Genomic DNA, 11758 nt, shown 5'->3' with positions numbered 1-11758 from the left:
AATATGCAAATATTATTCAGTATACTGTTATTATATGAATACATTCAAGATGTGCTTGATCCCTAGGCCAAAAATAAATTGAGAAAAAAAAAAAAAAAAGAGTTCCTCTCTCCAAAACTCTTTTGCTATAACAAAAGGAGTGCAGCCTTCCCATGCTATGTAATTGCTGGAGAAAATAAACTCACTAACATTAAGATACAGGCCTGGATTTGTGGTGAGGCCTAGGCACAAATGGGGGCAGGTACTTAAACCATCTGGCCTAGACGATACAATATGTAGCACTTTCCTTTCTGTCAAATTCTTTCTATGCAGGAAAGTGCAAGTGAGAACTGTCAGCGAGTGGCCAGTTACAAGGGTTTAACACAGAAATTTGGTTATTGCGCTCATTGCCCCCCTTTGACCAACTCCGTGGCTGATTTTTAAGTGCGTGAGGGAGAGGGGGCAGCATCTGGACTGTGTCCTCAGGCCACTGCAGCCCCAGGGTCGACCCTGTTTCTATGCCAACTGCTGAACCTTCTGAGACTGAATTAGAAAATGCCAATATAGGGGGAAACATTTAGGGCAGAAAAACTCACTCACTTTCTATTCATTCGTATGGGATTTTTAAAAGCATATTTATTAAATGGTGAACTCCATTGATAAATACAATTCTAAAAATCCCATAGGAATGAATAGAAAGTAAGTACGTTTTTCTGTGGTGTGTTCTAATCTCACACCTTGATAAATATGCCCTTAATTTTTGTCTCCCAACAATATCATATTTATGCCTATTGCAAAGTGTTTTTAACAACCAGAGGAATTCTAAATTTTAAATAAACTCGCAGACAATGCTCTCCAAATTATTTAGAAGGATAGAGTCTTCCGGTGACAAGCTGAATTTTATGAACTAGACCAGGACCTGAACATGGCCTCCTCTTTTTCCTCCATTCACAAACTAAAGATACACCTCTAGCAAGGCTTTTACAACCTGTGCAGGAGACAGAATGCAACTCAACTCATTTTGAAACTTCCAAGATAAGAGGCAGAAAATTATGGGGTGCCGTTTGTCCCAAATACATTCTGTATACAAAACTATCCCTAATACACAGAATTAATGTCTCTCATGGTCTATACGTGTAGGGCCCTACATACGTTTTTGAGACCATACACAGATAAAAAAAATATACAAAAGATATTTCTATTAAAGAATAAAAACAAAATCTGGTTAGTGCACAAAAGGATGTCATTATATTACTAACTCCATTCTGTACATTTTAACAAGCAATCTGTCTCACAAATGTATAACCTCCATGTAAGGGACACACTTTTGTGCAAAGTTACTTACAGAATGAATTATGTAAAAAAAAAACTTGGACATAATATATAATAGTGTAACTAACTAGTGCATGCCAAACTAGATTTGAATGACAAAATAGATATTTGTGACAGAAAGATTTTATTGTACAGGATTCATTCTTTCCACAAAATGAAAGCTCAGTTTCACAAAACAGATAAAATATCCATTCTGTGAAGCAATACTGTCAGTCACATTCCTGAACCAATAGGAACAAAGCTTATTGCCATATAACAAACAAGATGAGAAGTTGCCAGCTCTGCTCCACATGGCTGCCTCATCCCTAAGGCATAGTATCTGGCCTGCTATAGAGGGCGCCCTCTAATGTCCCCTGTGCTGCATAGTAATAAACATGAACTAACATTTCCTAAAAGGGCTGCTGTTAAACACACTACAGGTTCATAATTGGAAGCTTTTACAATTGGCTGAGAAATATCTGTATAATGCTGCACTTATAATGATTGTAGAGAAAGAAAAGTATGCAAAACATAAATATAATAGTTTTAGGTGATATGGCTAGTCTTATTGTAGTAACCTGCTTGTGTGGCCATTTTGGTTAAGGGCATTCCTGCTGTTTTGCCATTGTCTTATGATTCATTCCTGTTTCCCTCTTCCTGTCTAAACTGAGAGCAATAATGGGACAGGCCACACCTACCTGCCATGTTGTGATAAATGTACCAGAAGCAGGGGTGTAACTACGGAGGAAGCAGACCCTGCAGCTACAGGAGGGCCAGGAGGTATAGGGACCCCATGAGGCCCTAATTCATATACAGTTTCACTATATATTGGTAAAACAAGTCAACCTCTAAACATTTTGGGGGCCTGAAAAATGATTTGCTGTGGGGACCAGTAATATCTAGTTACCGCACTGAGTCCAGAAGTTCCTGTGCTTGTCTGGCTGCTTTGCCTGAACTAACACAGCACAATCATTTAATCCACTACCAGCCAGTTTATCACACATCATCTTGCAGCCTAACCCATCATTCTAATGTATTTGGGACAAACGGCACCCCATAGAAAATGGCATATGTGGCAGTAACATTTTGTCATATAGATCTGACATAGGAATTCTGTTCAGCAATGCTAAACTGTTGTGAATTGATTTCTACTGATAAGTGTATATATGGTGGTTTGGTGGACCACACTAGGAATGCAGTTTTGTCTGTTCAGTCAAGAACAAGTTATGTATTCTAGGTATCTATAAATCAATTTAATTTACTGAATATTGTACTATATGATCTCAAGAAATACGAAACTGGAGTTGACCAGTTTGCTCTTACTTAAAATAAATTTACTAACATTAGTGGCAGTTTGCTAACTCAAGTAATCTTGTAGACATATTTGTTAGTAACTTCAAGAAAAATCAACATGTGGAAACACATAGGAGTTCCCCTTCCTTCCCCCTAAGTTTAATATTATTCAGCCATGCTAGTTAGGGACCTGAGGAGGACACAATTGCAGACCACACCATAAGGACTGGACTGACCAGCAACATCTTACACTGTGATCTGCACTTTGCAGCAGTTTTCTTTTATCCGGTACTAGGTACAGCACACAGCCAGACTGGTAAAAGTGCTGTACAAGTTAATAATTTAAGATGCATTCAGCTGCTCTACATGGGTTGCCATACAGCACCATTCACATTTATACAAAGTACACAAGCCAATGGTATTTGTTATTTATTCAGACATGGGGCACTGTGACGCAGTAATTTTGCAAGCAGTGTTTACTACTTTTAATATGCATATGCTTCACAAACTTTAATTAAGTACCATAATTAAGTACCATATAAACAGTATCTATAAAAGGTTAAGCTAAAACTTGTCAGTTTTGCAATGAGATTTCGCCAATATCAACTCTAACTGCCCTCATTCTTGGTGTTAACTACAAATAATATGGGAAGGAAATGTGCAAACTTAGAACAGCAAAGTCTGTGTCTGTGTAATTAAGTCAATTAAAGTATCAGTGTATTTATGCTGTGCCTGTATGAATGATCCAAGATCAAACAGGAGCCCTGCTGTAACTGCTGGTTCTTTGCTTGGCTTCTAAAACTGCTCTCTTTACTGTTATGTCATGGTTTCCACAGGATCTTTATTTATAATTAGAGATAATGAGCAGGAAACATTCATGTGACCACTAATATATCATACAATCTAAAAAAAAGCTGCAAAAAGGATGCTTAAAGGACTAGTTCACCATGCCATTAGATGAAAAACAGTTGCATTCTGGCATCATTTTGAGATCATATAAACGGGTGGTACACCTTTAAGTTAATTTTTAGTATATCATAGAATAGCCAATTCTAAGCAACTTTTCAATTGGTCTTCATTATTTATCGTTTATTTGCCTTTTTCTACTGAATCTTTCCAGCTTTCAAATGGGGGCCAATGACCCAATCTAAGAAACAAATGCTCTGTAAGGCTACAAATGTATTATTATAACTACATTTTATTACTCATCTTTATTTTCAGACTCCACTCCTATCCATATTTCAACCTCTTATTCAAATCAGTGCATTGTTGCTAGGGTAATTTGAACCCTAGCAACCAGATTGCTTAAAGGGGAACTATCGTGAAAATGAAAATTCAATATAAGCTTACGCATACGGAAATAAGAAACTTTTTAAATACAATCAATTTAAAGTTATTTTCCGTTTCTGAAATAATCAAGTTTATGTTTACTATGTTCCCTCTCTCAGCATAGGTTTCTCTTCATTCTGTCTACATGCAGCAGTTGGGTGTCAGATAGTCATAGCCAGTCCAATATATCTTATAGCTTCCTTTCATAGCAGATGAATTAGAGCTCACTGAAATAACTGATTCCAGTACAAACAAAATCTAACAAAATAACTACCTTTTGCACAAATTCTGTATGTAGAGAGACAGGATTTCTGGTGATTTTAATAGAGTGACCTCTAATACATCTTCTAGGCAAAATTAAGATGTATTTTTTTTTTAAGATATTTTTGATCTAACTGCCAATGATTATGTGACACCCTAGGGTAGGTTCTGCCTGTACATAGTCAATTCCAATTAGCCTGCCCCTCGTACAGTCCTGCACCAATCACTTATTGTTTTAGGTTGTGTATGTGAATGACAGAGAGAACCTGCACATGCTCCAAATGAAACCCAGCATCCATACACCCACCCATCCATACCATCACATAAATTATATATACCCATATCTATACTAACTAGAGTTTAGTATCGTAAAAGCCTTTGATATTATGTCTGTCCAATAAATCATCCAAGCCATTCTTAAAGGCATTAACAGAATCATCAGAACAACATCACCCATCAGTGCATTCCACAACCTTACTGTGAAGAACCACCTACATTGCTTCAAATGAAAGTTTTTTTCCTCTAGTCTGGTACGGTGATCCTCTTTACGGGTAAAAAAGGTCCACTGCTATCTGTCTATAATGTCCTCTAATATACTTGTAAAGTTTTATTTGCTTTAGTCGCCACTGAATGACACTGCCTGGAACTAGACAACTTGTTATCTACAAAAATCCCTAGATCCTTCTCAATTAAGGAAACTCCCAGCACGCTGCCATTTAGAGTATAACTTGCATTTATATTATTTTTGTCAAAGTGCATAACCTTGCATTTATCAACATTGAACCTAATTTTCCAGTTTGCTGCCCAGTTTTCCAATTTAGTAAAATCACTCTGCCAAGTGGCAGCATCCTGCATAGAACCTATAGTTCTGCACAATTTTGTATCATCAGCAAAACGGAAGCAATTTCAATGCCCACCTTCAGGTCATTAATAAACAAGTTGAAAAGCAAAGGACCTAGTACAGAGCCAATTAGAAAATGTTCCATTTACCACCACTCTTTGTAGTCCATCTTTTAGCCAGTTCTCTATCCAGGTACATATACTATGTTCACTATCAGCCTGATCTGTAGTGAAACAGCTACTCTGTAACGAGGAGGAACTTTTTTGTCCTGTAAACTTGATAACCAATAGGAGGAAATATATGCAAATTTATAGATACGGTGTGGGCATCTACTGCTGCCCAGTGTTATATAGTGTTTCAGCACGCTCCTGCAGTCCTGTAACCCCCCCAGTTACTTTTACTCACTTGTGCCATAGAGAGAAATGCTGACTTCTCAGGTATTTATGTTAAAAAGGTAGACATTTTTAACACATATGCATCTAAATATTATAATAATATATTTTGCATACTGTATATGCTTGAAATGACAATCTGCTAGGATAACTACATCTATGTGAAGGTGAACCACCCCTATAATTCCCAGGTGGCTGCAGATAGATTAGACAAGTGGGGATCAATAAAAGAGAAGGTGGAAGGTGCAGCTCCGAATACTTTTGGACACCATTGTCACCAAAAAGTGCCGGTAGCAGGCATGCATTGGGTGATCAGGATAATTTGCATTAAAACATAAGTGCAATCACAGGAAGCATGTGTGCAAATTTCATTGATCTGCTATAGTGAAAGCAGACCCACACGATCTAAGACCCCCTTTTCCCTCGCGGGGTCTGCTTCTCCTTACAATTATGTCACTGTTTCTTATGCTAAACAGGGCAAATAGGTATCCTGAAGCTACTTCATGTTTGGTAAATAACTAGTAGATAACTGAATCACCAGTGAGCATGTTATTTCCTTGTATAATGGACTCCTGCTCCCAATAAAGGGGGAAGGGAGGGGGTTGTATACTGGTAATCTATTATTTACTTTACAAGAACCAAACATGAAGTAGCTTCAATTTCCTTATTTAGGTAAAAATGAATAAACAAGATAAGGCAGAAGGGTCTTTTCCAGAACCAAAAGGGACCCTTCTGCCGTATCTTGTTTATTAATTTTTGCCAACTTTGGACCCAGTGCCTGGCCAACAATCTTCAACCTGCTATGCAATCAGTGGTGTAACTATAGAGGAAGCAGACCCCGCAGTCGCAAGGGGGCCAGGACTGTGGGGTCTGCTTTCTATAGTTAATTAAACCCTCATCCACAGCCCAAACAAGTCAGCAGGAGTGGGCATTTTATTTACTTTTACTCTCTTTTGTTAGGCTATTTTCTGTAGTTTTTATATTTACAATTTTGTTTTATATGTTAATTAATTGAATTCCTGTTTTTGGTGCCATGTTTTGCACAGGGGGAAGGTTCTTAAGGGTTTGCACTGCTTACACTTGTTAGTTTTTTTTTTTTCCATGACGAAGATCTCCTCTTTTTCGGGGGAGACTAATCTCCCCAAACTGCATTCCCAAAGGCTAGAATGAAAATCGCTGGTGGGATGGCGCTCAGATCGCTTTGTTTTCCGAAGTCGCACGAAGTGCCATCCTGCCGGTGATTTTCATTCTAGCCGACGGGAAGGCAGTTCAGGGAGATTAGTTGCCCCGAAGAAGAGAAGATTTGTCGCCAGGCAACTAATCTCCCGGAATCTGCCCGTGTATCTCTACCCTTAATGTGTGTGCTCTCATCCAGATCCCATAGTAATCTGATTCTGACACAGTGTCATGCGACATGATCTTTGTCTGCTACTGCTGAAGAGTTAATAAAGTTGTGAATTCTTGAAGCAAGAGAAGCATGGTATCTGTGTGCAGTTTCTCCTCTGTCTAAAGACAGCTGCAGGCTCATGTGAGATTGAGTTCCGATTATCCCATCTCTTAAGAAGAATGGCAACAGAAACATTGGAATTTCTTTTGCTTGTCTATTAAAATCAGTTACTCTAACTGAGCCTTTTGTTTTGTTATTTCCAAATCGGAAATGAAGATACTGAATGCAAATACAGATAGCAGGCTTATTATTAGTTCCCACAGTTGTGACTGAAATTAACACACTATAGAAATATCATTGTATTGAGGTTTTATTTCATAGCCTAATCTCATATTACTGCATATCAAACTATCCTTCATAGTTTATATGAAAAAAGAAGGTTACTTAAAGGGGTGGTTCACCTTTAAGGTTACTTTTAACAATTCTAAGCAACTTTTGAATTGGTTTTCATTATTTATTTTTTTATTGTTCTTTGCTTTTTTCTTTTGACTCTTTGGAGATTTCATATGGGCGTAGCTGACCCCTTCTAAAAAACAAATGCTCTGTAAGGCTACACATTTATTGTTATTGCTACTTTGTATTACTCGTCTTTCTATTCAGGCCTCTCCTATTCATATTCCATCTCTTATTCAAATCAGTGCATGGTTGCTAGGGTAATTTGGACTTTATTTTATATATATATATATACATAAAATAGCTATATGACTAAGGCAGGCAAATGGGTAATGAAAAATACTCATCATATATTAATGGAATGGTAATACTAATGTTTACTTTGTAATATGATACAGACACAATACCTGCATGCCTGTGAGGGTATCACATTACAAAGTAAACAATAATCAAACTCACTTTCTCCTTTGTTTAGAATCTTTTACCCATTTTAATTAATACCTCAGTCCAAACAAAAGTTTGATGCTCAGATACCTTACAGTTATTAAAATGTCAGCCTTCATGGGATGACTTTGTAGAGTACATATGATTGGGTAAAAAAAAAGAAATTATGAATATGTTTTTTTCCTTACAACCCCTCCCAAAGTCATTAGCTATATTTTTCCATTAATAAATTTAAACTGCTAAAAGAAAAATTGCGCTAACCCATGTGACTTCGTTATGCCTATGATTACGTATCATCTAGATACGAAATGCGTCAGGATACTATGGTTTTAATGTGTTTGAAATAAAAGTTGAATTTTACCTACTACAAGAGGCGTCCGGAGTGCTTGCCAATTTCCTTCATACTTGAAAGCCTATGTGACTTCTGCCTTAAGATTTTATACTGTATTTTGTACTATACATACTGTATAATGGTGAGTCTAACTTGTTTTCCTCTAGCTACGTTTTGTTGAGACCCTACTCATTTTACCACCTGTTCCTATTTGCCCTGTTTAGCACATGAAATAACAAAAAAATATATATTTTTAATAATTAAAATAGGCAATTTTCAGGACCAGTCCTATTTATTGCATTAATGTTGAAAATAGTGAGCACCTTTTTGGATTTGGTTTAAAGAGATTACACTATTGTTTTTCCTGTCCCTAGCTCCAGATAACATGAGAATACAGTAAGTCACGGTTATCAATCAGAATACAGCAAGTAGACTGGCAGGGGCTTATTAATCTTGATCAACTCATTTCAGTGGTACCAATATCATTTTAGAATGTTTGAACTTAATGAGGAGCAAACAGATACATTAATATCAAGTGAAATGTGTTATTAGCTGAGTGAGACCAAGTCTGGACTTTAAAAGGGAACAGATGGAGATGGAGTCTGAAACTAAATTAGCAGTATGATATTATGAAAATATTTTGCTCTATTGCTGAATTATTAACTAAACCATCTGTTTAATCAAATCTAGGAGTATCTTTCAGCTTACAAACATATATTCTATCCTATAGGTTTGAAATAATTATCCTGCCTGTTTCAAATTAAACTAAAAAAAAAAAAACATGGTATGCCATGTCATTTACAATATAATTTTATATGTATTATAATTCATATATATCAAAAGGTGTTTAAAAATCTCAGTTATCAATCATACATCATGCCTGCCCAGCCACTATGCCTCAGGCATAGAGGAAAATGCAGTCAGCAGGGGTCTTATTTATGAAGACTATATATTAAGTCTTTCTTTCAAGAAAAGGGTTTTCCTGTTCCTGTTGGAATCTTGGTCTATAATGCCATGGGAATTTTACTGGAATTTCACAGTCACTGTCACTGTAAGGCTGGCACCAGGGTTCTGAAATAATTACCAATTCTAGTTGAATGCTGTAGCACAAACACAGAATCGTTTATTCTGGATTTGCTCACTGGATGGAGCAGGCAGCTGACAAATAGATGACAAATGTTGCAAAAAAAAGTGTGCACATTGTTTTAAAAAGTAAGCACAATATTTTTTTTCCCCACACACAGCCAAGAATAAATTAGAGGAAACAGTGCCTGCAAATGCTGATCATATTTATTAATGCAACTGCAATTTTGCCGTGCTTCAGTAATACAGCAATCAGCTTTGCTCCATTAAGTTTCTGCACCAGGTTATTAAGATTCACCTCTGAAACAAGCCAATATGTAAAGTCAGAGGATGTGGCTAATCTCCACCATAAATGTGGTGATTACTCCCTTTCTTAGGCAGGGTTAAATCTAGTTAAAATGGACAGACTAGCAACTTCACTTAAGGATGTTAACAAATATATGGCCAAAGTAGTTTTGGTTTTATACAAGATTTATAAATTTCTGCTTCCAAGAGCACGCTACTGAAGCTAGATTTAATTTGTGAGTGTGCAGTTGGCAGATTTACTAAATGTGTGTCACACAGATTTCAGTGGATACAAATTCTGAGTGACCCTGCTAGCAGTGAGATCTAATTCAGGATGTGAGCAGTTGTTTTGGCTGAACTATCGTACACACAGATGAAAGAGGCCTTCTTCAAAACATTGAATATTGCCTGATACTTTAATCTATGAACTAATCTATACTGGCCGTTTTTTTGTCATAACATAGGTAGTTAATATGCAGTGCACCTGTGGCTGCTTGTGATTGCCATACAAATAAATTAGCTATTAACTGCCAGGAGAAACAAAAATACTTGAAGTCACCACATGAAATACCCCCGAAGAATATTAATATTACTGCAGACATTACTCAGCAGGAAACGTTGAAAGAGCAATCCTCATTAAATGTGCTCAACTTACCACTGCAAAAAAAAAAAAAAAAAAGGCTAGTGTAGGGATGTGAAAATCTTAGACACCCTTACACTTTACAGACAGGCACATCCCTAGTAATATGGACACCTCAGTGGGTCCTTATGGGGACCTGGTGCTTATGTAACCCCTGTAGTTCTCACAGTGTACACCAGATGGCACTGTGCCAGAGTATAAAAGGTTTAGGAACCATGTGTTCTGGGTCCATTGCTTTAGCCCAACCAAGCAGGCTGGAAGGGAATGGGTAGTGTCGACCCTAGGCGCCTTGACCCTAGCAATTAGACAGCTATACTCGTTTTATAGATCACTCTAGGAGTGATAGAGAGGTTATTTAGTTGAGCAGCTCAAAGCTCCGCCGAGGAGATTAGAGGGATTAAGATCCCAGGGTATTACTGACCCGGAGTAAGAAACCAAGTGTTGAGATAGGGATGGTAGGATTTCCCCTAGTCTGCCACTGGAAGATATCCTGAAAACTGGGCAATACCCATCACATGCTGTCAACTTACTCTCTGCTGTATATTCCCTAGCCTGTGGGGATTCAGCCTATACGTGCTGCGAGTATATGCTTCCTTTATGCTGCTGTGTATGTTCTATACTCCATTGTGGATCAATGTGCTGAATGATCTATGTGCTATTGTTCAATAAATACAGTTATTTGTTCAACCGTTAAAGAACTACTGGCGCCCATCATTGTGCTATCACACCCAGTTACAGTTACACTACACCCTGCCTCAAACGCATTGCGAGGGCTTACCCCTGAGAAAGAGAGCTCATCTGTGGTCTCAGCCCACAAAGGAAAGTAGCTAAACTGCCCTAGCACAAGTCAGTTTACTATAGCGCTACACTAGCAAGGAGGATCATAGTATAGCAAAGGATAATTACTCTAAGCTCAGTATTGACAAAGGTGAAACAAATAATCAAACACATACAAGTTTGCATGATTCAAGATAGGAACATCATAGAGAAATTAATATGGAGAGAATATAATACATGTCTTAACAGAAAAATATGGGCAAACAATTTAATTTATCCAGCCATTATTTAAAAAAAAAAAAAAAAGCCACGTGCCTTTAAGCAGGTCTCAACAAATACACTATGCACAATTCAAGGTAGCAATGTAATAATACGTGGCAGCTAAACAATACACTATTGAGACACCCAAAATCTTGATTTCAATTTTGTGCTTTTTTAAATGACATTTAAAGCATGGGCTAAACTTTACCACCCGCTCAACATCCCCTACTATGCCCTGCTTTCTCCTCCAGACATCGATACGTATACCTTGTACCTGTGTGCCCCACCCCTTCGATGTCAGAAATAGGTCTATAAATACTGGAGATTCGTCAAATTACAGTTGGGTCTGAATCAGAAGCAGAAAGATTATTGTCGGGTGTGGGTAGACTATTGACTGATACAGTACTGTAAGTGTAGAGAGCACAAATGCTTTATCTCCATTTGAAGAACAAAGTTCTAGTTTAAAAAATGTTCTCTTAGAGTAGCCACCCCTGGTAAGGGTTTAAAAAATGTTTAATAAATTAGATCCTAAAGTACTGATATCTCTTTAACTGCTTTACAATTATTATAATGTATTGATGTATTGATCCTTGAAAATAATCTGCTTACTATCCCTGTCTGTTATTTAAAGTATAGCCTATGCCGAGTTATACAGAGATGGATAACAATAATTTATGGGAATCCTTCCTGG

The sequence above is a fragment of the Xenopus laevis genome, chromosome 6S (assembly GCF_017654675.1).
Source record: "Xenopus laevis strain J_2021 chromosome 6S, Xenopus_laevis_v10.1, whole genome shotgun sequence".
NCBI lineage: Eukaryota > Metazoa > Chordata > Amphibia > Anura > Pipidae > Xenopus > Xenopus laevis.
The sequence above is the reverse complement of the archived record's forward strand: the minus strand, read 5'-3'. Positions refer to the sequence as shown.